General features: G+C 43.4%; 1 pseudogene across 1 annotated transcript in view; it reads left to right on the top strand.

The window, feature by feature from the left end:
- The window catches only part of LOC308610106 (E3 ubiquitin ligase RNF157-like), a 71,615-nt pseudogene that overhangs the window by 26,846 nt on the left and 20,113 nt on the right, over window positions 1-24,656 (top strand). Inside the window, exons 7-8 of the transcript in view lie at window positions 18,118-18,206; window positions 23,969-24,115. The product of the transcript in view is annotated as an E3 ubiquitin ligase RNF157-like (transcript). The remainder of the gene's footprint in view (window positions 1-18,117; window positions 18,207-23,968; window positions 24,116-24,656) is intronic.

The following is a 24,656-nucleotide window of genomic DNA, read 5'->3' as shown; positions in this document are numbered from 1 at the left end:
TTGCTGAGTCCACTTCCATAGGCAACTTCTGATGCCACCTGGTCTAAGGCAGACTCTGGAAGCAAACCTGTGCTAGAGACTTTTGTGAAAACTCTTTACTGAAGAAGTGCTCTTTGGAGAAGGGGCATAACGGAAGCCAGATGGGGCAGGGGAGCAAAACTAGGCAGCAGTGTGGTCTTGGCACAGACTTGTTCCAGCCTGGTCCTTTGGGAAAGCTCTGGAGTACAGTTTGCACCACAGAATCCCCCCATCTCGAGGACAGGGGGCTGGCCTTTTGTACTCCTCACTGTGCTGTCGTGAATATTCCATTGGGTTGGCCAAAAAGCTCGTTCGGTTTTAAGTGAAACGAGACAGTTTTCATTTCACGAAGGACTTTATTGATCAACGAACGTACTCACTACCCAAGCAAACGCAGCATTCTGTGTATTTTGTTCAGCATGTGTATGCATATTCCTAGGAGTACGCCCGCAGCTGGCATTGCTGGGCACACAGTATACTGGAGAAGATACTGCCAAATGGTTTTCCAAAGCAACTATGCCAATTTTACTCCTGTCAGGAGTGTTTGGAGTCCCCAGCACCTAGTATTTTCCATCTTTTTCATCATAGCCATTCTGGTGGGAGTGCAGAATTAACTTCCATTTTCCTGATGACCCATGAGGTTGATCACCTTGACATATATTTACTGGCGATTTGGATCCCTCCTTTGCGAAGTGTCACTTCAAATCTCTTCTCTTAGCTGAGCTGCTTTTCCTTTATTAGTAAGGAAATAATAAGAAAAACATGAGCCCTTTCTCAGATAAATATATTGCAAATATCTTCTCCTAGTCTCTGCTTGCTTTTCGCTCTCTCTTTTTATTTTGTTTTTATTTTTGTATTCAGTATGTCGGTTTGCTTGTTTTTGCTTAAAACAAACTTTTGGTAAATCTTGGCCAGAGGTAAAAATGTGAGAAGTTCTATTTAACAACCGTAATTTATTAGTTTTCAAATGCTGCTCTAACAAATTGTTATAAACTTAGTAGCTTAAAAGAACATGAATTTATTTTCTTATAGTTCTAGAGGTCTAAAATTAAGGTGTTGGCAGGACCTTCTGGAGGCTTTAGAAGAGAATCCATTTCCTTTAATTTTCCTTTCCTAGAGATTTCCTGCATTCCTTGACACATGGTCCCTTCCTCTGTCTTCAAAGTACATCACTCTAGCCTCAGGTACCATCTTCACAACTCCTTTTTACTCTCTCTTTTTAAAAATAATTTATTTATGGAGTTCCCTGACGGATCAGTGGTTAGGACTCAGTGGTTTCACTGCCGTGGCCAAGGTTCAATCCCTGGTTGGGGAGCTGAGATCCCACAAGCCACACAGTGTAGCCAAAAATAAAAAATAAATAAGAATTAATTTATTTTTATTGAGATATAATTGACATAGAACATTGTGTTAGTGTGAGGTGTACAATGTGTTGATTTGATAGATTTATATATTGCAATATGATTACCACCAATGTGTTAGCTAACACCAGCATCAGGGCCCGTAATTATTATTTCTTTTTGTGGTGAGAACATTTAAGATCTAGTCTCTTAGCAACTTTGAAGCTTATGCCTTTTCACTCTCTTCCCAGTATCTTTAGTTGAACAGAAGTTCTAAATGTAATATAGTCCAATTTATCTGTTTTTTGCTTATATGGTAGCACTTTTTGTATCCTATTTAAGAAATCTTTCAAATACCCAAATCATGAAGATGCTCTGGTTTTCCTCTAATAGCTTTGTTTAACCTTTCACACTTAGGCTTGTCCTCCATCTGGAATTGATTTTGGGGTGTGCTGTGAAGTAGGGGCCAAGGTTCTTTTCCTCCTTTTCCTTTTGTTTAAATTGACCCAGCACCGACCGTGGAAAAGACCATCCATCCTTTCTCATGGCACTGCAGGATCGCCTTTGTCATAAATCAAGTGACAGTAACTAGTTTCTCCAGTGAAGAATCCACTCATGTCCAACCTGGGGGTGGGGGACAGAGGGGAAAGGGTTGAAAGTCTGACGGCCAGGTTCCAGGAGATGAGCGGGGAAGGGGCTGTGTGGTCTCAGCAAGCCTCCGTGTGGAGACCTTGAGTTAGCCCTGTGTTTTCAAAGAGCTCCCTTGCCCTTGGCTGTGCCCTGTGTCCCTGGGATTGTCAAATCCTCTGATTGGTAAACGTCTTCTCTTAGAGAGAGGACAGGTGGCCTCCTGGCCACGTGGCATCTGGGAAAAGATCTCAGAGTCGAAATGCTCTTCATTCAGACCTTCCCAGTCTCCTCTTTCAAACCTCAGTGTACCCCACTTTTAGGACGACCTGTTGCCTCCAATTCCTAAGCCTTTCTGGGACTCTGGGCATAAATATGTTTCTGCCATTTCGAATTTCAGCCTTTTTCTGTTCTCCTAAATCAGTTTCTACTTGTCTGTGTGTGATACAGCTTCCAATTGTTTATTTCCTCTCCTATTCTCTCTGTTCTTGTGGTTTTACACTTTTTTTCTTCTTTTTCAAGCCCTTTGCTGTCATTTCAGTGGGAATTCAGAAGGGAACAGAAGTCAGTACAAGTACTGAATCTGTTGTGGGCACTGGGAGGCCTATCCTAAACTTTTGCCTTCATTTCTTCAAATTTTCAAATCTGTGCTGATGGGAGCTGGGAAGCACTGTTTGACTTTAAATTCCCTAACATTTCTTCAAACTACATCTCAAAATTTTTTATAAATTTATTTATTTTTTATTTTTGTTTTTGGCTGCATTGGATCTTTATTGCTGCATGCGGGCTTTCTCTAATTACAGCGAGAGGGAGCTACTCTTTGTTGCAGTGTGTAGGCTTCTCATGGCGATGGCTTCTCTTGTTGCAGAGCAAGGGCTCTAGGCGCACGGGCTTCAGTTGTTGTGGCATGCGGGCTCAGTAGTTGTGGCGCTCGAGCTCTAGAGCACAGGCTCAGTAGTTGTGGCGCACGGGCTTAGTTGCTCCACGGCATGTTGTATCTTCCCGGGCCAGGGCTTGAACCTGCGTCCCCTGCATTGGCAGGTGATTCTTAACCACTGCGCCACGAGGGAAGCCCCATACATCTCAAAATTTGATAGATAACCCCTTATATATCTAATATGAAATATAAGATATAATATAAAATTATTTATTACATAGAGTAGAAAGGGAATGTGTAAACAATATAATTGGGGCTTTGAAATTACAGGGCAAGGATTTTCTATGTAAAAATTTTAAATTAAAAAAAAGCTGTAATGTGACCTTGTGTTGTGCTAGAAGGTAATTTGCAATTTCCCTCAGTCTCGATTTGCCAGGGAGCTCGTCATTGTCCCTTGTTTTGCATTTATACGTTCTTTGTACTCTGCTTCATGTTAGCCTGAAGTTGCGTAGGAAGCTCTTGAGTGATTCTTAAAGAATTCAGTAAAAGTTCAGTATTTTGCTAGGCACAAAATAACTCACTGTGTGGTCAAGCCAAATCTGATAGGCTGGAAGAACATTCTACTGGAACTCAAGCTTTTTAGCTTAACAGAATTTTCTTATTAATGTATATTCTATTTCAGCTACAGTAATTTTTGTTTTCTTTTAATACCAAAAGCTCAACCAAACCAGAAGGAAATCTGGTTGTGTCTTGTACCATATGACCATGGAAGAAGGAACCCGGATATTTCATAGAGAGGCACTTTAAAATAAGAGGTCTTTGTCTTTGGATGGAGAAGAGCTGCTTCCCAGCTCACGAGGACACGTCCTGCTCCCTGTAGAGCTTGTGATGTCATCCATGCCACAGTGAATGGTGCTGCCCTTCGCACACACCAGCCCCTGTGTTCTCCCCTCCAGATGTACACGAGAGGCTCCTAGGGCAGCTGAACATATGGTGATCTGTGCAGAGTTCAGTGAGGCCTTTGGCTATTTTATTTAAGCATGTAAAGAATGTGTCTTGTCATTCTGGAAAGGACAAAACTGTGGGGATGGGAAACAGATGAATGGTTGCTAAGCACTGGGGGTGCAGGGCAGGGTTGCCTGCAGAAGGGAATGAAGGAACACTGTGGGGGAATGGAGTGTGCTGTACCTTGATTACAATGGTGGTTACAGAGCTGTATGCATTTGTCAAAATTCATAGAACTGTACACTAAAATGGGTGAATTTTGCTGGATGTAAAATACACCTCGATAAACCTGACTTAAAAAAAAAGGAATGTCTTGGAAAGAAGGAGTGGTTCACAGACATGCCAGTGCTCTCTGTGGCCTGGTGTCCATGTGGCCCAGGGAGCCCCTGCTTATGGCCATGTACCAACAAGAGGCAGTGGACGTGTGCCCAAGATGCCATGTGTGCACGTAGCAGTGGGGTGGGGCAGGGGGCGGGTCAGCATTGCTTCTGCATCAGCAGCCCTCAGCCAGAGGGGTTAATCCTAGTACCCCAGCAGCAGGGAAAAACTATAATGGAAAAGAATATTAAAAAATGATTGTCTATTTGCGTAAAACGGAGTCACTTTGCTGTACAGAGATTGGCACAGCATTGTAAATCAACTACACTTCAATAAAAAGGTAAGAAAATAAAAACCAAAAAACACATGGCGATCTGTTTTTTAGTTATTTTGTGAGAATTAATTGTGCCAACCTGCCATTTAGGGCAAATATCCACAATCCAGATGGTCACCATGGGCACATGCTGTGCTCTTCTGAAGACCTTATTCATATATTCATTCTACACATACCTATTTTTATCTTTTATGTGTGCTGGTCTAATCACTCTGGGTGATACAAAGATATCTCTAACCTAGACTTTGCCCTCAAGTTTATAATCTCGCAGGAAGCTCAGACACTATATACACACAAGGAGGGAAGTGATAAATGAAGTGTAGACAGAACTTCCAGAAGCTCTGACAAAGGAACCTTGCTTTGTGACATAAGTTTTGCTGACTTGGAAAGTGCCACTAAATGCTTGAACTTTTGGTTTGTTGTTTAAGGCTGTGTTTCTTAACAAACCAGAGCACAAGAATTGCTGCAGTTTTCAACAGTGAAACGAAAACATCTGTGTTGTAGGAAGTCCCTCGACATTTCTTTGAAACCTACTGAAACTAAGTGTGCACACTCTCACCTCTGTTTCCTGTTGTCAAGGTCCACCCCAGCTTATGGGAAACTATATGTATTGGAGTTGCATTTCAAAGAAAAATTTGGTTAACTTTTTTCAGCTTTTAAAGAGATGCATAATGGCCTTAAATTGTAATGAAAGTGTTTTTACAAAAGTCTATAAAAGTCAAAGACGTCTGGGTCAAATAGCCTGGTTACATGTAAATAGCATCCCTGAGCAACACACATATTCCACTCAACTAAAATAGTAGCCCTGACTATTACAGAAATGAATCAGACATATGCTTTATCTTTAGAAGACAGCTCTGACAAAGCAAGCTTTGTGGTAAAGCTTGCTATAATTATAGAATAGAATGTAGTCCCATATTTTCCATTTATTAAAATTTTAAATGCTTTTAACACCAAAGGTGCATATCCTCTGTTAATCCATACTGTTAGATATTTTTAAAAGAAAGAAGGGGAGAGGACTTCCCTGGGGGTCCAGTGGGTAAGACTCCGTGCCTCCACTGCAGAGGTCATGGGTTCGACCCCCTGGTCCGGGAACTAAGATCCCCGCAAGATGCGTGGCGTGGCAAAAAAAAAAAGAGGGAGAGTTATCTCAGGCACTTAATGGAAGTAATGAAATTAATAAGTACTAGTGGGTAACATTTACAGTCTACAAAGCTGCTTCATAGTTCACAGTTCAGCTGTTGTCTCCCAGCCCCAAACCACCCTCTAACCTGGGCTGGGTAATTCTGGGGCAGGGACTCTTCGGCCAGGTTTCTCCACTTCCAGGCTCTGCCGATGGAGGGCGCCAGAGGGTCTGCAGGGCTGGAGGAAGAGAAAGGGTGGTACCCAGAGACCAGAGTCCCACCCCCAGGGGCCTCTAGGCTGATAGCCCCCACCTCTCCCCTTGATTCCCTCAGCCCCAGGGGTTGTAGCCCCTTCCTGAGGTGACACTGTGTCAGCTCAGTGTCCCCTTTTTGTGTTTTGGTTCTCTGGTGCCTGTTTAACCAGTTCGATTAAATTCTCTGTTAAAATACCTGGGGTGGTTTGTTTTCCTGACTGGACTAATACAACCTTTATTTTTATTTATTTATTGTCTTCATTGGGTCTTCGTTGCAGTGCGGGCTTTCTCTAGTTGTGGCGAGCAGGGGCTACTCTTCATTGTGGTGTGCGGGCTTCTCACTGCGGTGGCTTCTCTTTGTTGCGGAGCATGGGCTCTAGGCCTCCGGGCTTCAGTAGTTGTGCCGGGAGGGCTCAGAGGTTGTGGCTTGAGGGCTTAGTTGCTCCGTGGCATGTGGGATCTTCCCGGACCAGGGCTTGAACCCGTTTCCCCTTGCAGGCAGATTCTTAACCACTTTGCCACCAGGGAAGTCCCTAATACAACCTTTAATCTCACAAATTATAAGGTAGCTATTATCAAGCACATTTTACTGGTGAGGAAATAGAGACTTAGTAGGGTACAGCAATTTGTGTAAAATTGCACAACCACTAATACAAGGGCCAAGACCTACACCTTCCACTTTGGGATCCTTTGCTCTTCATTTCCTCTCAGCACTTCTCTTGCTGAACTTTTTTTTTAATACTTTACAGAAGAATTGCAAAGGTAGTAGGGAATTCCCGTATGCCCTCCACCCATCTATCTCTGATGTTAACGTCTTACACAACCATGGAGCATTTATCCAAACTAAAAGTTAGCATAGGTACATTACTATTTTTCAAAACTACAGATTTTATTAGTACTACACCGGTGTTTCCACTAATGTCTTTTTTTCATCCCGGTTACCTTTGGTTGTCATGTCTCCTTCATTTCTTCCAATCTTTAACAGTTTCTCAGTTTTTCCTTGTTTTTCATGACCGTGACAGTTTTGAGATGTACTAGTTAGATATTTTGTAGAACTCTCATCAATTTGGGTTTTCTGATGTTTTCTTGTGATTAGACTAAGGTTATGGATTTGCAGAAAGAATACCACAGAGGTTAAGTGCACTTATTACATCATATCAGAGGCATATAACAGTTCATGACATACTCCCAGTGATGGCAACCTTGATCACTTAGTGAAGGTGGTGTCTGTCAGGTTTACCCACTACGAATCTTTCCTTTTCCATAATTTATTTGTTTAGAAGCCAGTCACTAAATCCTCTTGTTGAACTTTTGACTTCCCACTTAATCCTGGGGCTGTGCTTTCTTGGTGGGTTATTAAGTAGTGCTTAAAGAATCTTTGAATTGGCCAGACTGAGCATTATAAACCCAGGAGCAAGACTGTGTTAGGAGATATGACCATGTATTGCTCCTTGGGAAATTATTATCTGTTGTGCCATCTTTGTTTTGCACTACGTTTAAACTTGGAACTTGGCTCTTTTTAGTCTCAGAAAGCTTATGGTTAAGGCTAGGACACCTGCTTTTTTCTTGATGAACTGGAATCACTTCTGACAAGCCTGGAAAGATGATCAGAAGCCCAGGGTCTTAATAGCATGCAGGAAATCAGTAAAAAGAGGAAGAGCCATAAAGAAGTGTTTGCTGAGAATAGGAAAATTGGAGGTGTTGAAGGATGTGGTTAAAGGAGTGAAGATTTATGAGGATGGACTGAGAGGTGATAGGTGATTGGTGGAGGGACACAGAGATGTCAGGTAGGAGGTCAAGAAAGGGATGAGGATGGAACACAGGATGCGAGAGAAGCCAGTGACGTGAATCAGCCTTGGGATTGGACTCTGTGCATGATATATTGTAAATAATTATATTTTGTCTCTGAGATTCACCATCTAGAACATCAGAGTTATACTTCTAGCTCTAGATTTCATTACAGACAGACTTTAAGTGAGCTTAGACTTTAATATATTTAATATATATTTAATATGTGAGCCTAAGAAATTAGTTCAGTTGGTTTATATAACCTTGGCTACTCACTGCTGTTTTTTAAATTTATTTTGGCTGCGTTGGGTCTTTGTTGCTGCACGTGGGCTTCCTCTAGTTGCGGCGAGCGGGGCCTACTCTTCATTGCGGTGCACAGGCTTCTCATTGCTGTGGCTTCTATTGTTGCAGAGCACAGGCTCTAGGCATGCAGGCTTCAGCAGTTGTGGCGTGCGGGCTCAGTAGTTGTGGCTCACGGGTTCTAGAGTGCAGGCTCAGTAGTTGTGGCACAGAGGCTTAGCTCTTCCCTGACATGTGGGATCTTCCCAGACCAGGGCTCAAACCTGTGTGCCCCGTACAGGCAGGCGGATTCTTGACCAGTCCTACGCACTGCTATTAAGGAGTGAGTGAAAAATAATCAGAGCTCTCAAGACTTTTGGAAGCTTAGCAGGGCAAAGTGAAACAGATTGTTACCTTGTTAAATTAGCTGCAAATTACAGATTTTTTTAAATTAAATATTTATTTATTTATTTTTGGCTGTGTTGGGTCTTAGTTGTGGCATGCAGAATCTTTCATTGAGGCATGTGGGCTTCTCTCTAGTTGTGGCGCATTGGCTCTGGAGTTGTGGTGTGCTGGCTTAGTTGCCCTGCAGCATGTGGAATCCTAGTTCCCTGACCAGGGATCGAACACCCGTCCCCTGAAATGGAAGGCAGGCTCTTAACCACTGGACCACCAGGGAAGACCCTACAGAGCTTAATATTAACAATTTAGAAATTAAAACTATCATACATATGCTGTAGGGTTTTTTTTTGGTTTATAAACAGGAGTAATTTTTTTATTTTTATTTTCTTTTTATATATTTATTTTTTGACTGTGTTGAGTCTTTTTTTTTACATCTTTATTGGAGTATAATTGCTTAACAATGGTGTGTTAGGGCTTCCCTGGTGGCACAGTGGTTGAGAGTCCGCCTGCCGATGCAGGGGACACGGGTTCGTGCCCCAGTCTGGGAAGATCCCACATGCGGCGGAGCGGCTGGACCTGTGAGCCATGGCCGCTGAGCCTGCGTATCCGGAGCCTGTGCTCCACAAAGGGAGTGGCCACAACAGTGAGAGGCCTGCATACCGCAAAAAAAAATACAATGGTGTGTTAGTTTCTGCTGTATAACTTATAGGTTTTTATTTTACGCTATTTTGTTCCAATTATATGGGGTTTCCATATCTCATGATGAGCTAAGCAAAATAAAATCTCATTAGGGTGTTTGAATTACTAATGGCCTTCTTTCTGGGCCTAGGGCTGTATCTGAAAATAGGTAGCTTAGCCAAAGAAACTGACCTTACCTGGGCTTAGAATTCTGTATTTGATTGGCTTATAAACTTAACTGTTTCTGTATTTCATACTATTCTTTTTCTGAAGCTGAGGTTCCTAACATAGCAGACTTCAGAGCATATTTTTTAAGATTTATTAATTATTTATTTATTTTATTTATTTTTGGCTGCATTGAGTCTCAGCTGCGGCACACGGGATCTTCGTTGAGGCGTGTGGGCTCTTCATTCTGGCACGTGGGCTTCTCTCTATTTGTGGTGTGCGGGTTTTCCCCTTCATTAGTTGTGGTGCATGGGTTCCAGAGCACGTGGGCTCTGTAGTTTGCGGCACGTGGGCTCTAGTTGAGGCACGTGAGCTCAGTAGTTGTGACGCATGGGCTTAATTGCCCCGTGGCATGTGGGATCTTAGTTCCCTGACCAGGGATCGAACACCCGTCCCCTGCATTGTAATGTGGATTCTTTACCGCTGGACCACCAGGGAAGTCCCTCAGAGCATATTTCCTTCCAGAAATATGAGACATGGAGACTTGAAACTCTTGTAATTGATCTTGGCTCTTACAGAGATCGTTTTAGGGTCAGTATATTTCAGGAGGGGCACAGGTGGGCAGCTTGGAGGTTTTCAACTTGAAGACCAGCTTACAGTTTTTAGTTTTTAAAATACAGACTGGGGAAGACTTCGGTCCACTTGCTCTTCTTAATAACTGGCCTACTAAAAACACCTCTGTTAAATAAAATGACTGGAAAACTAATACTTGGTGGCATTAGAACATTCATATGCTTCTTTGGAAAAAATGTATATGTTGTGTATTTTATTTTTTTAATTTTTTTTAATTTTTTAACATGTTTATTGGAGTATAATTGCTTTACAATGGTGTGTTAGTTTCTGCTTTATTGTTGTGTATTTTAAAATACCTGTTTTGGCTGATACTGGTGCTTTGGGCATATTCTTTACCTACAGTATTAAGCATCTCAAAATCTCTTACTTAAAACTGGATTCTTATTTGTGAGCTGGGTTACCAGTCTCCTGACCAGATGAAATCTGGAAGTCAGGCGTCTAGATTGGGGTGCTGGTCTGAAAGGAGTCGTTTCTCTGACCCTTAGTCATTATTTACCAACTTGCTGGAGGGAAAAGGTGACAGTGTCTGCTTTACTAAAAGCACTTTTTTCCCTTTTAACTCTCCTTAAAATTAGCTGGTGTTAGGCAGAACCCTCTGTATCTAAAAGCAGCTCATCTTCAGAAAGATACTTTTATTGTAGAAGCACAGGATGATTGGGTAGTGTTTTATCCCGATGGGATGGGCTTTCAATCAGGGGAACCGGAAGTTGAGTAGGTTTCACTTGTCATCAAAGCAGCACACACAGCCCTGGAGGTGCATTTGATGTCCGAGTGTGAGCAACCTGTTGCCCGGTCTGAGTACTCCTGAACAATATGAGTCAAGACCCAAACCATAAGTAGAGGGAGAAAATGGGTCTGTGATGGTTGTCAACAAAGACCAGGGCGATTTTGTGATGGGTGCTTTTCTCTGCAGTGGATCTTTCATGCTCTTGTTATCAAAGAGAACTGGTTAAGTGGGCACACTCGTAGTAGGGTTTAAATATTTTGGAAAGATCAACCTTAGAGGTGATGTCATATAGCCAGGACATTGGTCCCATGTGCACCCTGCCAGGGGACCCAGCGGAGGAGTTAACAGACTATAAATAGACTGCCATCTTGGATGGATTCCTTTGGTAACCAAACCTGGACACAGAGCATCTTTGAGTTAAGGTCATCATGTGACGCCCTCGTGGTATCTCCCTCACGTCTTTGATTTGAGTGAAAAAAATGTCTTTTCACATCTTGTCAGCTTTGTGGTCACCAGTCTTTCTACATGGGTGATTGACTCCCCATGAGGATTGGATGGAAAATTAGTGAAAAGGAGTTTGACTGCTGTAAATATAGCTCATTGATGTTTTGGTGGACAGCAGGCACAATACAGTCTGTCCCAGGGCTACAGCTGGTTAAATAGGCAAATTTGTATTCATTTCACATCATTCAACCAGGGTAAACTGTTCTCCCTGATGTGGATCTAAGAAAAGGTTATAAAGTATCACAAGTCTAAATATATCCACTGGTAAGTCTTGGACACACTACATAGCTGAGAAGAGGAGAAGTAGAGAAAGCTGAGAAAATAACCAGGCATCAAATAAAAAAGGAACTGAATTTTAAATATAAAACCCCTAAAATCTATAAAAGCAAGAGCTTATGTAAATGAGTGCTGTAAATGAGCTCTTCATATGATCCCAGATGTTGATTTCCATATTAACTATTATTTATTTCTCTGACACAAATATTACATGTCTATGTGTAAAATGAGTACTTTTCTCTTTTAGTCATAAATTGCCTAGAAATAATTTCCTTTCTCTTCAGAGGCAGATTTTTGGCATTTGGGGCTTTTTTCTTCTTAAGTAAAGACTGCATTAGGTCATATTCATTTGTTTTTCTTTTACATCACCCCCCCTCCTTTTTCCTATTAAGTTTCCTTTCAGGGAATGTTTATTGCATCATTGTTTGTAATATTGAAAACTGGAAGCAGAACAAGTGTTCATTGGTAAAAGATTAGTGAATACATGATGGTCTGAGGTAGACGTCTCTAAAAAGGAACCAGGGATCCTTGGAGACATGATCAGTTCCAGGGAGGGGACAGAAAAACACAGCATGAACTTGGAATATCTTGTGGTGCCAGAAAGTAAGGAGGAAGTGCTCAGAAAAGTGATGGGGCAAATCAAAAGGACACAGGAGCCAACTGAGGGAGTTCCCAGTGGCCAAATCCAGGATGCGATGTGTGTATATGATCAGGCCTGAATTTAATAGCAAATGTTAGCAAATTATGTACCTTAAAAAAACTTTTTGTTGAAATTAATTATTTATTTTTATGAATGGATTATAGTCCCTTTTACAGACTACTGGGAATTACCCAATAATTTACAATTGAAGTAAGATCCTTTAATCTCGTATGCACTGGGACCATATTTTCTACAGCAAAAATGTGAGTGCAGACATGGGGGTAGTTTAACAAAATACTTAAAATTAGAATGGTTAGAAAATCTAGGATACATAGTTGATATATACATACATATATGTGTGTATATGAATATATACGTATGTGTACCCCTACACACACACACACACACACACACACACACACACACCCATACCCATATCCGGTCTATCTAAACCGGCAGTTCCACATTTGGCCGCCAAGTGGCGCTTTGCTTGTGTAAGGAAAACGAACAAGGAACCTGATGAGCACCAGGATAAATGGTCAAAGAGGCACTTGCTCTGTATTCATATGAGCCTTGATCGCCAACCCCCTGGGGCCCATTGAGAGAGTTTCTCTGGCCGAGTGGGTACTATACTCCCATCCTGGGCTTGAGGTGTTTGGGATTTAAATTATTCTGAGATTTAGGCTTATTTTGGCGTGGACACAAGCAGGCCGGTCCTGGGCGGGGGCGCGGCGGTGGTGGTGGGGGTAGTGCGCTGCTGGTACCTGAGTGCAGGGCGCCAGATGCACGCTCTGTTGTGGGCCCCTTACAGGTGGAACTAAGAGAGGCGTGCCTGGTCCATCCCCGAATCCAGGCTAGCATAGCGCTCAGGGCATAGTGAACGTGTTGAATGAATTGGTAGATGTCTTTGTTCTTTGAAAATAATTTAGAGGAGAAACCACCGTGCTTTAGGAATATCTATCAGTAACACATATTGGAGCATCTTGGGCAGAAGGTAAACAGCGATGAACATCTCCCCTGCTTCTGCTGGCAGTGTTCTCTGATGTCACACCCTGAATATACCTTTGTGTCTTCTACAGGTGCTGTTAGCTCTTACAGACAAAAGGAATTTGTCATGCAGTGCTCCAAGAAAGCTTTCCTCTGAGGAGACCTTAGATACTCCTGTTAAAATTTAAAAGGAGTGTGGCATTAGGTAGGCTTTTGTATGTACTGCTGCCTAAGCATAAGGGTGTAATCCAGAGAGTTTCGACCAGCCTCTAGAACCTGAACAGGATTCGGTACCTTTTGCAGTGATCATTTAACGTTCAGACTCTCTCCACACTCAACTCAGGTACCTGGAACACTCCTGGCATCAGAACATGTAGCCTTGCCCTGCTGTAGCCAAGGCAGCTGCAGGACAAACAGTGTGGCTTTTGGATTCAGATCCTGGTTCTGCTACTCATTAGCCCTGAGACCTTGAATAATTACATGAATCTTTTGAGTCTCAGTTTCTTTATCTGCAAAGTGGGGGTGTTAAAACTGATATTCTTCATTTATCCAGTCAACCAACATATTTCTCTTCAGACTCTCCTCCAAGAGCTTGCAGTCTGGTGGGCATGGCCCACATGTCTATTAGTGTCTAGAATATTAAGTAAGAATGTATCTACACCAGAACTCCACGGGAGTCATGACAGCACAGGACATGTGAATGCATTTGCTGCCGCTGGACTGTGTGCTTAAAACTGGTGAAGGTGATACATTTCATGTTATGTATATTTTATAAATTAAATAAAGTAAAATGAAAAAAAATCTAAAGAACCCAGCATGATGCCCGGCCCATAGTACGTACTCAGTAAACGTTTCCCTATGTTCTCTTTTTTCATGGATGGGCGTTGGCAAGCTGTCGTTGCAACAGTTACCCAAATTTTACCCCATTAAGAGGGCTTTCTTCTGGCAGCATTTCTACTTAGATGAATAGAGTAGAGGGACCTGAGCCTTAATTCTCTGTCAACACATTACTGACCCGGCAGGTTTGGGCCACAAGTCCCTGAGCAGACCCGATTTCATTCTTTGCACACTAGTCTTTATAAGCCTGTCTTCATTATGAAAAGTGAAAGAGAATCCTGGAAGCTGTTTTTAAGGTCCTTCATAAGGTGCTGAGAGTTTATTTACTCCAGGATGTTGTCTGAGAAACAGGAAGACGTCTCCTAAGCCCATACTGAGCTTGAGGCAAGAAGTGAGGATACGGCTTGCAGAAGGCCTGTGGGTCCCCCTCCATCTGTGCGCCTGGTGGCATGTTGTGTGCAAGACAGAAAAGGCCACTTCTTCCCGTTTACTGACCTAGTTGTGCCAGGGCGCTTGCATCTGAGAAAAATAAATTCTGTCTGATCTTTCTTTTCATCACTCACTCCCTAATGAGGTACAACTGGGGCTGAGAAAATTACAGTTCCAAGGTCATAAGAAAGCAAGTGGAAACTGGATGTGAACTGAGAAATGGTTATTGATGCTGTTCTGAGCACAGTGAATGACCGGTGAGCGGCTCCTTCAGGGCAGTGCGTGGACCGGAGTCCATCCTGACCTTCATCTCCTTCGGTCCCAAGAAGATGTTACTTTGCTTTCATGTCACACATATCTGTTAGCATAGGAGTGAAATCTCTGGCCTTGAATTGAACTAAGATACTTTTTTTTTGCTCTAAATATAATACAGTAATGGTGCGTGTGTTAAAGAGGTACTGTAGGCAAACAAAAAAGTTCATCAGTGCCTTGCTAAGAAAAAAGAATGAACAAAGACATAGGTTAGGGTTTTCAGAGCTTTTAATAACTAGTACTTCAATCCCTTCGTCATCTCTAGGTTAAGCAGCTGTATCCAGGAGCATCTTAGAGAAAGATGGAGGTGGAATGTGTTCAAACTCCAACTCTTCTCCTTAAAACTTGTGGAACTTTGGAAGGTGTTACTGAACCTGTTGCTATGTCAATGTCCTTATCTGCAAAAAGGGAACAACCATCTCTCCCTCCCAGGATTGTTCCAAGGATCACTAAGATAATGTATGTAAAGAGCTTAGCATAGTGCCTGGCACCTAGTAAGTGCTCAATAAATGATCGTTTTAAAAGCGAAGATCACAAAAACGCTTAGAGTCACGGTGGGCTAACCTGGCCTAGAGAGGTAGGGGAGCTGACTCTAAGAGCAGAATATTTTCTTTAGTTTGCCTCTGTTCCTGCTGTTTCCTCTGTCTTCCCTGTCATCTCTGAATTTACAAATTACCTTTATCCTTCAAGATCCCAGATCAAATACCACCTCCTCCATGAAGCCTTCCAGATTACCTCAGCCAGAAGTGATCACTCCCTGTATCGTTACCCTTTCTGTGGCATTTCTGTTTAGTGTCACAGTTATTTGTGTAACTGTATCATCTTCCTTATAATGCTGCTTCTGAAAGAGCAGGACCTTATCTTTTCCACTTTAAGTCTCTCTTTACACCCAGCACTGAGTGTTGCCGGTAGACTCTGGTTGGGTACATGAACGGCCACTAAGGCTGAAGCTTTGGTAGGTAAGAGCCTACAAACAGGATTAGTTTCTCCTAAACAGATTTTCAATGGTTTTCTTTTGGCGAGGCAGAGGGTAAAGAGCTAAAAATGTAAGTGTGGATTTATTATACTATAAGGATAGTTTATATATGTAAACAATTGATCCCACGATACCTTTCCCTGAGCAGTGAGTAACTTGTATTCCATTCCAGTTATCATCAAATGTAATATTCTAAATGGAAGGTGAAGAACACTAACTCCCCCCACCTTCCTTTTGTTTTTCTTTTTCTTTTTGCGGGGATGGGGAGGATCTAGAGGGGAAAGGGCAAAGAGTGAAGGGAAAGCCTCTATTTTTTTTTTGGACTCAGGTAGGAGTTAAGGATAACTCCCAAGTACCTGTGCAAATGAATATGATTAAATTCGCTACTCCAGAAAAAAATTTTAATCCCAAAGTCATTTATTTTGGCTTTAGAATAGACAAGCATTTGTGTTGGGTTTTCCTGCCTAATTACTTTTTGATTAAGCTTATTTAAAAATTGTTTAGGGCTTCCCTGGTGGCGCAGTGGTTGGGAGTCCGCCTGCTGATGCAGGGGACGCGGGTTCGTGCCCCGGTCCGGGAGGATCCCACGTGCCGCGGAGCGGCTGGGCCCGTGGGCCATGGCCGCTGGGCCTGCGCGTCCGGAGCCTGTGCTCCGCAACGGGAGAGGCCACGGCAGTGAGAGGCCCACATACCGCAAAAAAAAAAAAAAAAAAAAAAAAAAAAAAATTGTTTAAAATTCCTTTAGTGTGACAGCCCAGCAAAGGGGGGGGGGTTGTGGAGAAATGGGCCACAGATGGGATCTGAACTAGGATTTCAGCTTTCCTGTATAAAAGCCTCCTGATACACTGCAAGCAGGAGAGCAAAGTTGGAATCAGCTTTCCGGAGAACAATTTGGCAAAATAGTTTTAAAAGTCTTAAAAATATGCTTACTCTTTGATCCAGTAATTCCACTTCTAGGAATGTCTTAAGGAAATAATCAAAGAGGCACGCAGAAATGTAGGGACAAAGCATTCACCACGACATTTATATCAGGAAAAAAAAGTAAAACCAACTGAAAACACTGAATAATGTGGAATTGATTAAAGTAGGCCCCAGTCTCTAATGTGTGTAGTTATATTGTCAAATTATAGGCTTTAAAACATTTGCCACATCTTTCTAAGTGAAAGAGAGACAATAAAATAGAAGGTACAGTTTGAAACAGTGCAGAGAAATGGGGGGGAGGGAGGGAGGAGGTGGGTGGGTGGGTGAGTGGATGGATGCCTATCCAAAAAGACACATTCTGCAAATGTTAACTTTGGTATCACTGAGTGGTGAAATTATGGCTGATTTTGTACTTTTTTGTGTTTTTCAAGTTTTCTGCTTGAACGTGTATTGCTTTGTAATCAGAAAAACCACCTATCATATATTTTAAAAGAATATATGTTTAAGGTGAGAATTCCCTGGCAGTCCAGTGGTTAGGACTCCACACTTCCACTGCAGAGGGCCCGGGTTCGATCCCTGGTCGGGGAACTAAGATCCTGCAAGATGCTCCACATGGCCAAAAAAAAAAAAAAAAGAAGAAGAATATATGTTTAAGGTATCAATGAAAAAATAAAATATCGCTAGACAATACCCACAAAGCAATCATCTGAATGCACAGCTGATAGTTTGGATTAAATGTATTTTCTTAAGGGTCACATTCATACACATGAAGTATCAGGGATCACACTGAATACACAAAATCAAACATACCATAGGTTCAATTATGTTTCCCAAGTAAAACAGCAAAAATCTGTGAAGACACAGTTTCATGTGGACGTCCTGTTTTCTGAGACCAGCATGAGGAGGTAGACTCTTCAGAGCTAGGAGGACCATGGTTTTGCAAAGTTCCAAATACTAGTGGGTCTTCTGGGAATCACATGTAAAAAATGTTTACTGCCCAAATGACATTAGAAGAATAGCGGGGACATTTTAAATCACTCTTAATCTTCTCAAAGCAGTTCCCAATGAAATGTTTTACTGTGTCCCCTTTCTTATCTCCTCGTTGTCATCAACTCACTACTCCAAACCCACATGTTTAAACAGGGAAAGAGAGTGAAAGCATAAGGTAAATGATGGACAACCACAAACCTTTGACGACCCCAAAAGAGCTCTTTGGCTCACATTTTTTTTAACTCTGCTTTATATGATCAACTGCAGAGGAAATTTGTTCTTCACTGTTTGCAGGCCTCCACTCTGTACACATGATGGGGTTCTCTTGTGTTTGAAGTTCCTAAATTCTTCAGACACCATGTGGCTTCACTGAAGGAAAATCCTTGCAGGTCCGACTCCCCATTGTGTAAGGTCAGGTGGAAAAGCCTTTTGTGATTAACTCGGCCACTGTGTGTCCCTTGGTATTTGGAACTTCAGTGGGAGTTTTTATTAGGTGTCCGCATTTTGAATGCTGACTCACATAAGCTTCATCTACTGGGAAAAGCAGATAAATGTAGCACTTTGGACACCAAGTCGGATCCCAGCTCTCCCACTAGCTGTGACCTCGAGCAGGTCCACTTACTATGGTTATCCGTCTTTCTAAACACAGTCTTCTCCCACTTTGTTTCCGACACAGTTTCCTTACGCTGCCCCTCCTCCCCAAGAACCAGTGAAGACTCTGAGAAGCCTGATCAACATCCGAAAGGATACACTAAGACTCGTCAAGTAAGTTCAAGTTCCCAGCCAGTGGGGGCCATGTTCCAGGGGCCCTTCTCCATGAAGGGGCAGCCAACTCCCCAGGGGACCCACAGAACAGTTTCTGCCAGACCCGGAGCCCAGCCTCTAGGCCTCTGGGCCGTGGGCTGCTTGCATGAGGGGTCTCCGTACCTAGATTGTTCAGAACATTCTCTGATAGTCAGTGTTTGGGAAGAACTTTCACTCTCCTGGAAGCTGTCATGATTACTCCGGTATGGTGAACCTTCCAGAAAAAGAACAGTTGGAGGAGAAAATGAATTCTGCAGATACCTCGACAAACCTGTGTGAAGATGGGATGTTTGAACTTGGTGCAGGAAATCCTTATTTTATTGCCTATATTTCCTTTTTAATTTATTCTTAATCTCATGTTCCCTTCCTCTGGTGCACTGGGTTTGTTGTTTTATCACCACTGTCAGTACTAATTATCATCAACATTTGCCTTCTTTGTGCTGTCCCTGAGATAGCATGATTTTTTTTTTTTTGACTGCATGGCGAGGCTTGTGAGATCTTAGTTCCCTGACTGGGGATTGAACCCAGGCCCCCTGCAGTAGAAGCACAGAGTTCTAACCCTGGACCACCAGGGAAGTCCTAGAGATAATGTGATTTTTAAACAGATGCTGCTCTCCAGAGAGCAAGTCTGTCTACTAAGACTCACTGGTTCCCTGGGGAGACAGATTTGGTTAGGGCAAACCAGAGGTCCCACATTTTTCTCAATTGACAAAGGAAGATGACTCAGAGACCATTTTATGTTTGTATAGATCAGGGAGTTTATTTCTCTCTGATCATCTTTTTAAAATATAACCACTTCGGGGACTTCCCTGGCAGTCCAGTGGTTAAGACTTCGCCTTCCAATGCAGGGGGTGTGGGTTCGATCTCTGCTTGGGAAGCTAAGACCCCACATGCCTCGAGACCAAAAAACCAAAACATAAAACAGAAGCAATATGGTAACAAATTCAATAAAGACTTTAAAAATGGTCCACATCAAAAAAATCTTAAAAAATAAATTTTTAGGAATAAAATATAACCACTTCATTGAGATATAGTTCATATACCATACAGTTCATTCATTTAAAGTGTACAATTCAGTGATTTTTTTAAGTATTTATTTTTTATTTGGTTGCACCGGGTGTTAGTTGCAGCAGGCAGGCTCCTTAGTTGCGGCATGCAAACTCTTAATTGCGGCATGTGAAGTCTTAGTTGCGGCATGCATGTGGAATCTACTTCCCTGAGCGGGGATCAAACCTGGGTCCCCTGCATTGGGATCACGGACTCTTATATGCTGCGCCACCAGGGAGGTCCCCCGATTCAGTGATTTTTAGTTATTCACAGAGTTGTGCAACCATCACTACTATCTAATTTTACAACATTTTCATCACCTCAAAAAGAAACCCGATACTTATTATTACCCGATACTCATTATTAATCATCCCCCATTTCCCCCCGAAACCACTCTTCCTGGCCTAAGCAGCCACTAATCTGTTTTGTCTCAGTTTTTTAATATTTTATTTGTCCCTGAGGTTTTCAACTGCCTCCCCAGCCACTCGCACCCCCGGGGTCAACCCTGGGGATGGCACAGCCAAGGGGAAACTCTTTAGCTGCAGAAGAGTCTGCAGCCGGGAATCACCCCTCCACCGGGGAGTTCCTGATGCAGCAGGATAAATGGAGGCTACTGAGGCCTCGGGAGCCTGCCAGCTGTCAGCTGCTCCGGCCACTTGTTTCTCTCATCACATATGGTCTGCTCGCGTATTTGATGGAGATGGATTCAAGGGTCTGAGCCCCCTTGAGGTCCTGGCCTCGGACGTGGCAGCCTGGCTGCAGCTCTAGAATAAAATGAGGCAACTGCTCTGAGCTTCTGGTTCTCACCTGTAAAATAGTGAACCAACCTTACCTTTCATGGCTGTTGTCAAAATTAAAGGGGATAATGAAAGGGAAAGTACCTGGTGATCAATAAATGTTAAGGGCTTCCCTGGTGGCGCAGTGGTTGAGAGTCTGCCTGCCAGTGCAGGGGACATGGGTCCGTGCCCTGGTCTGGGAAGATCGCACATGCCGCGGAGTGGCTGGGCCCGTGAGCCATGGCCTCTGAGCCTTCGCATCCAGAGCCTGTGGTCTGCAACGGTAGAGGCTGCAACAGTGAGAGGCCCGCGTACCACAAAAAAAAATAAACAAACAAAAAAAAAACCAATAAATGTTAAGATGAAGGGTGAGATTTGATTTTGCTTTTTCTGAGGTGGGACTAAAGTAAATTCTGATTCTCAGATTTCCAGGTAAAGATGCAGGATTGAACATGTACCTTTGCTTTCTCTCCAAACCCCACTAAACAATAATGAGTATTTTTAAACAGCACAAATCCTCAAAAATTGGGAGAGTGGGAAAGGAGCAACGGCAACAAAATTTTAGAGGCTGGGGGTTCCCTGGTGGCGCAGTGGTTAAGAATCTGCATGCCAATGCAGGAGACACGGATTCGAGCCCTGGTCCAGGAGGATCCCACATGCCACGGACCAGCTAAGCCCGTGCCCTACAACTACTGAGCCTGCACTCTAGAGCCTTCGAGCCACAGCTACTGAAGTCCACGCACCTAGAGCCCATGCTCTGCAACAAGGGAAGCCACTGCAATGAGAAGGCCACACACTGTGACGAAGAGTAGCCCCCGCTCACCGCAACTAGAGAGGACACACGCAGCAACGAAGACCCAATGGAGCCAAAAATAAATAAATTAATTAATTAAAAAATTTTAGAGGCTGGAAAAAGGTGGTGAATGTTAAATAACTTACTAAACCTGAGAAATCAGGATCCTGAGCAAACAGAAGGAAAAGCTGAGAATCACTAGTTTGTACTGTGGTTTCCCCCAGAAGGCTTAGGAATTGGCAGTTCCAGGTACCTCTGGACATCTTGGGAGTGGGGAGGCTAAAAGGAGGGGGGTTAGTGGAAAGTCTGCTTGAGAGGTATTCAGATCCCCCCTCCTTTAGACTACACAGCCAGAACTGCCCTCCCACACCCTGGCAAAAGGCTAGCAGACGATGCTCACTGGAAAAGTTCAAACAAAGAATCTCTGGACTTGGGGGACCGAGGCACAGCTAAGGGCTGGACTCAGTACTGAAAGCAGGGGGTTAGGTGAATTCAGAAACGTTGGATGCTGAGCCCTCCAGCCTGCCCCCCAACCCCAACTCTAAACTCAGAATGCCAGCAGCCAGGCCATTGTTAGAAGAGAGGAAAACTGTTCTTTGGACAATCAGACTCCCCCAGGTGGGAAGACCAAAGAGACTGGTTTTGGAGGTCCCTCGCCAGACCCAGGTGAGTCCGCAGGGAAGCCTAGCATCCCCAAGCCCCACCATGCACTCAGTTCCAATCAGGATTTTATTTTTTTTGGCCGCGTGCCATGGGGGATCTTAGTTCCTTGACCAGGGATCGAATCCATGCACCCTGTAGTGGAAGCGTGGAGTCTTAACTGCTGGACTGCCAGGGAAGTCCCCATGGACCACAACTAGGGGGTTTAAATGTCTTAGTATGAGCAGACAACCAAAGGTTCTCAGGTGTATAAGGAACGCCTATCATATGAAAGACAATTGTAAAACAAGCCAACGGGAAAAAGTGGAAATAAAAACTATGCAGGAAGAGGAAACCTTGATTTGTAGCCTCAGAGACATAGAGAAGATACTGCCTTCTTATTTCACGGACACAGTGACACAAATCTTTTAGCAAACAAGGCTCTCAGAGCTTAAAAACATAGAAATGAAAAAATCAATAGAATATCGGAAGAAAAGTTGAAATGTTCCAGGAAGTGGAGCATAAAGGCAAAGATATGGAAAACAGAAGAGGAACGATACGAAGAATATAAGGTCTGTTTAGAAGGTCCAACAGCCAACTAATGGTTCTAGAAAGAGAGAATGGAGAATATAGAAGGAAGGAATCACCAATGACGTACATAATTTAAGAGTTTCTACAAAGGTCCACCGAGTGCCCAGCCCAATCGATGATGAAAGTGACCCTGGGAGCTAAAAGATAATGCAGCAATGCTCTGAAATGACTTTTAAAAAGTATTTATAGGGCTTCCCTGGTGGCGCAGTGGTTGAGAGACTGCCTGCTGATGCAGGGGATGTGGGTTCGTGCAATGGTCCAGGAAGATCCCACATGCTGCGGAGCATCTGGGCCCGTGAGCCATGGCCACTGAGCCTGCGCATCCAGAGCCTGTGCTCCACAGCGGGAGAGGCCACAACGGTGAGAGGCCCGTGTACCGCAAAAATATATATATATATATATATTTTTAATCCAGAATTCTTTACTCAGCCAGACATTTGTTTTGGCCTCATGGCTTGCAGGATCTTAGTTCCCCAACCAAGGATTGAACCCGCATCCTCAGCATTGAAAGCACGGAGCCGTAACCACTGGACCACCAGGGAATTCCCTCAGCCAGACTTTCAATGAAGTGTGATTGTATAATAAAATCTCTCAAAAAGTTTATCCCTCCAACACACCCCTTTTCAGGAAGCTACTGGAAGTTGTGCTCCAGCAAAATGAAAGCATAACTCAAGAAGGAGGAAGCCAGGAGGTGCAGGAAGCATGCAATTCTCTGGGAGAGAGGCAAAAGGGACACACAGGGAGGTGGGGCAGGGAGATTCCAGGGTGGCAACCATGTGCAGGTACAGAGGGATCAGGGACCGGATGGAGCAGGTCAGAAGGCTGCATAAGTGTCCTGCTCAAAAAGGCAAGGTGCACAGAATACCTGTTACGTCTGAACATCGAGATGTAGACAGCCAAAGAGTTTGAATTTGAATTAGTGACTAGTGAATAAAAGACTAAGCAACTGAAAAAAAAAACAAAATGAGCACAAGCTCTAAGAAAAACTTATGCAGGAAAGGAAAAATAATTAGAGATTACTCTGTGGCTGAGCTGTGAATAATGTTGATGGACTCACAGGTGTATAGACGAAGATTACTGAGCTAACAAAATCATGGTGTATCACATGGTGGAAGGGGTGTCCCTATATGGAGCAGAGTGAGGAAAGAGAAAGTCTCATTTCCATAGTAGGAAGTCAATAGATAATGCCTAAAACTGAAAAATTAACATGCAGATAAATGCCAAAATGGTCAGCTACAGAGGTAAAGGCGGTTTCCTCTAAAGAAGAGGAAAAGGGAAAGAAAGAGACCTGCTGTTTTTTTGTCACAAGACTTGTGGAAACTATTTAAACTATGTGATTAGTAACTTTGATTAAAATTAAAAACTTTTTTTAAAGCCTGGCAAATGCACAAGGATGTTAACTGTGGCACCGTGAAATATCAGAAATCGCCTAAATGCCCCCTGATAGTGGTAAGAAAGTGTTCTGCCATCGTTCAAAATGAGGATGGAAAGTGCATGATCACAGAGGGAAGCCCACAATATGTTCAATTAAAAGAAGAAAACAAGGGACTTCCCTGATGGCGCAGTGGTTAAGACTCCTCGCTCCCAATGCAGCGGGTGTGGGTTCAATCCCTGGTCAGGGAACTAGATCCCACACGCTTGCCACCACAAAGGAGCCCTCGAGCCGCAACCAAGACCTGGTGCAACCAAATAAATAAATATTTTTAAAAAAGAAAAGAAGACGGAATTCCCTGGCAGTCCAGTGGTTAGGACACTGCACTTCCACTGCAGGGGACATGGTTGCATCCCTGGTCAGGGAACTAAGATCCCACAAAAAAATATTACTTTTAAAATATTAATTTGCTACCCCCAAATGCTGAGTCTTTATGGTGTTCTAGATGTGCCGAGGAAGTGAAGACCCCGGGGGAAGAGGCCGGCTGAGCGAAAGTCCACTACAGCGTGGAGTTCACCTTTGACACGGATGCTCGAATGGCCATCACCATCTATTATCAGGCCACTGAAGAGTTCCAGAATGGGATTGCCAGGTAAGAACAAAGGACCAGGGGAGCCACATCCTTCCTAGACAGGTTAGGGTCTGTGCCTGACGTGCTCACCTGTGGAGGAAAACATTCAGTGTGAGGCCCGCCTACCACAAAAAAAGAAGAAAAAAATAAAAGTTATCTATTCAGCCCACATATCCACAGAAAGGTAGCCTAATAGATTTTTTATTTTTTTAGCATTACGCAGGCCTCTCACTGTTGTGGCCTCTCCCATTGCGGAGCACAGGCTCCGGACGCGTGGGCTCTGCAGCCATGGCTCACGGGCCCAGCCGCTCCGTGGCATGTGGGATCCTCCCGGACCAGGGCAAGAACCCGTGTCCACTGCATCGGCGGGCGGACTCTCAACCACTGAGCCACCAGGGAAGCCCTGAAGAGATAACTTTAATAGCATTACCAAGCAAGGGCAAAGGAAAGAGATTATAAAGATCTTTTCTTCTCTTTTCTCTTCCAGTCTATACTGAGAACCTGTTGAGAACAGGCATGAGACAGAGGAAACTGTCAGATAGTAACCTTTGCTTTGCTTCCC

This window comes from Mesoplodon bidens (assembly GCF_964165515.1).
Source record: "Mesoplodon bidens genome assembly, contig: HAP1_SCAFFOLD_150, whole genome shotgun sequence".
In the NCBI taxonomy this organism is placed as follows: Eukaryota; Metazoa; Chordata; class Mammalia; order Artiodactyla; family Ziphiidae; genus Mesoplodon; species Mesoplodon bidens.
This window is presented reverse-complemented; position numbering and strand designations above follow the sequence as displayed.